Source organism: Aplysia californica, unplaced genomic scaffold (assembly GCF_000002075.1).
Source record: "Aplysia californica isolate F4 #8 unplaced genomic scaffold, AplCal3.0 scaffold00294, whole genome shotgun sequence".
In the NCBI taxonomy this organism is placed as follows: Eukaryota; Metazoa; Mollusca; class Gastropoda; order Aplysiida; family Aplysiidae; genus Aplysia; species Aplysia californica.
In genome coordinates this window covers 274,777-277,262 of record NW_004797564.1, presented here as the reverse complement: position 1 = coordinate 277,262, position 2,486 = coordinate 274,777, and the positions used below count along the sequence as shown (strand labels likewise).

The 2,486-nt window shown below is 39.3% G+C and overlaps 1 protein-coding gene across 2 annotated transcripts in view; it reads left to right on the top strand.

Moving 5' to 3' along the window:
- The window catches only part of LOC101864309 (kin of IRRE-like protein 2), a 366,594-nt gene that overhangs the window by 148,055 nt on the left and 216,053 nt on the right, over positions 1-2,486 (top strand). Inside the window, exon 3 of one of the 2 annotated variants that reach the window (XM_035970615.1) lies at positions 1,366-1,470. The gene's annotated coding sequence lies outside the window, so the exon portion shown is untranslated. Of the gene's footprint in view, positions 1-1,227; positions 1,471-2,486 lie in introns of those variants that run through there. The other variant, XM_035970616.1, reaches the window with a different exon arrangement.

Below are 2,486 nucleotides of genomic sequence, written 5' to 3'. Positions count from 1 at the left end.
CCATGCCGATGAGGGTAAAAATTCCACCGGTGTCTGAGACGTGTGACGTCACTGCTGCGAGCTCTAGTGTTTTATACATAACCTCTTTGGACACAAGCCACGCCGTGAGCAGTAACAGTTATCGGCCATGTGAAAAGGTCGGCCGGCTGCAGGGTGAGGGCTCACTGTACACCCGAGTGTTATCTTAGGTCCTGTAGCAGCAGCTGTGAAAACGAGACAGGTCGACCCGAGTTAACTACCTACATACCGCTGGCACGATAGAACATGTCCAGGATTCCCGATAAGGAATGGAGGTTGGCAAAATCCGGATAATATATAAGGATTACCGGATAATTATCAATGAAACATCATCCGAATTTAGACTCTTAACTCTCTGTCCTGACCGGTTTGCCGAAATGGTTGCACTAATTTGTTGAAGTAGGGCTAACCCGTTTGTCGAAGTGGTTCTAACCCATTTGCCGAAGCGGTTCACATCATATTATTTGCCGAAGAGGTTCACTGACATATCCGGATTTTGCTAAAGCGACTCATTGCCCAGCCCCGATAAGGAACCAATTTTCATTATAATCTTTTCAGAGTTTTCCAGGGCGTGATAACTGAGACTAGAAAATTATCAGCACGAAGTCCCGAGTGGGAGGTGCGTACACTTGAGAACACTTTTTAAAAAAAGGTAATTCTTGAGAGAAAGCAAAAACGTAAAGCTGATGATAAATAACATACCTAATTCAAATGACTATGCGGAATCAGTAAATGCTATTTATTGATTGAATTCACTCTCTCTGTATATACATAGTTTTAGTATAGGTTGTACAGCGCTCGCAACAGAGAAGTCCTTACAGGGAATCAGACTTGCTCGGCTCAACTCTCTATCTTCAACAGCACAAAGTCTGCTTCGACTGTAAAGCGGAAATAGCGGGTCCCAAGAGCGTGACAAACATAAAAAAGAAGTAGAGGAAAACTGACAATAGAAAAGACCAGGAAAGAAAATGCAGCAGTTCCCTGTTGCAGTTCAAGCACAGTTATGAGCATGACAATGATGAATTTACAATTTTCAATTCTAATCAGCAAAAGAACATACTAAATGTCCCCCCTTAGGGAATGGCCTAAAGACACTTCAATCAGTAGCACCGCCCCATCGGTTTATTATTATAAACTCCTCGTTAACCACTGAGATATTGTGATTAAGTTAGAAGCTCGTCAAAATATTGAAATCGAAGAAAACGGCATTTTCTCTCTTGTTTGGCAGTTTTTATCGATTTTCCTTTTGGGGCTAACACTTTTTTATATCTATTTAAAAACACATTTGATTTTACTGAAAAATGTTGATTTAAGTCACACAAAAATGTACAACTTCTGTTCCCACAGACTCCAAGCTTTGGACGTTATCAAACATTGGCGGATACTTTCTTGGAAAAAATTACCTCTAAAACCAGGTGACCTTCGCCTTCTTCAATCGTCGGAAAATTCAAGGTAAATGATTAATGGTTTTTTTCCATCGAATACTAGACAAATCAACAAGCGTTATGATGATAACAATAACTCCACATTCTCCCGGACTGTCGAGCATATGAATCCACTGCGTCGTGTAAATTGGCTTACATCTTTAGAAGTTCTAGGCTATCATATCAACTAGCTGGGTACCCGTTCGATGAACGAACTCAAAATAATCGGTCGCCAAGTCATTGTGGAACAGTGCGCACTGCTTGTGAACGGAAGCCTCTCTTATTTACACTGGCGTCTTAGAAGATGGACATTCCTAAGATTAGACCTAAAGGAAGCTGATGAAAAACTGAAAATTAAACCACAGTGACTTCATACTTCTTAATATAACTGTGCACCCTTTAAATGATTTTGAACCACCGTTAATTTTTTCAAACCCGAAAAAAGTTAAGTGGTTCGGAAATTTTAGGCGACCAAAGTGACGAACTTTCATAAATGTATAGATATACTGGAGAGCCTTAATCCAAGGTTGTACAACGAAAAGTAGTTCACATTAATTCTGCTACTGTAAAATATCCAATGTATTGTTTTTGTATCTGAATTTTACAAATGTCGTCATATCATTTCGAGAAGTTGATAAAAAGGAAGCAATACAGTGATAATCTAACTTTGGATGTGAATTATTCCAGCATCATTTATAAAACTGTTTAAATCAAAATGATTCAAGACGTTCGCCCTTAAAACAAAACCGAAAACACATCAGAAACTCACCTAAGACAAATAAAAAATAAATTCTTGTATAATATTCGAGCAGAAAATAGAATCATGCTCTATGATTTCTGTGCCCCTTTTCCCTGTTGGGAAGAGGTGCGAATGACGTCAGAGAATGTGTATGGGGTTTAGAGCCAGGGTTAGGGTTAGGGGAAAATGATATTATGGTCAGGTAGGGGTTGGAGGATTCTCTTTGGTGCAGTTTCCGTTATTCTGATTGATAAAAGCTTGTCTCAGTGGGACCATAAAATGGGTTTTGTGTGGGAATAATTTTT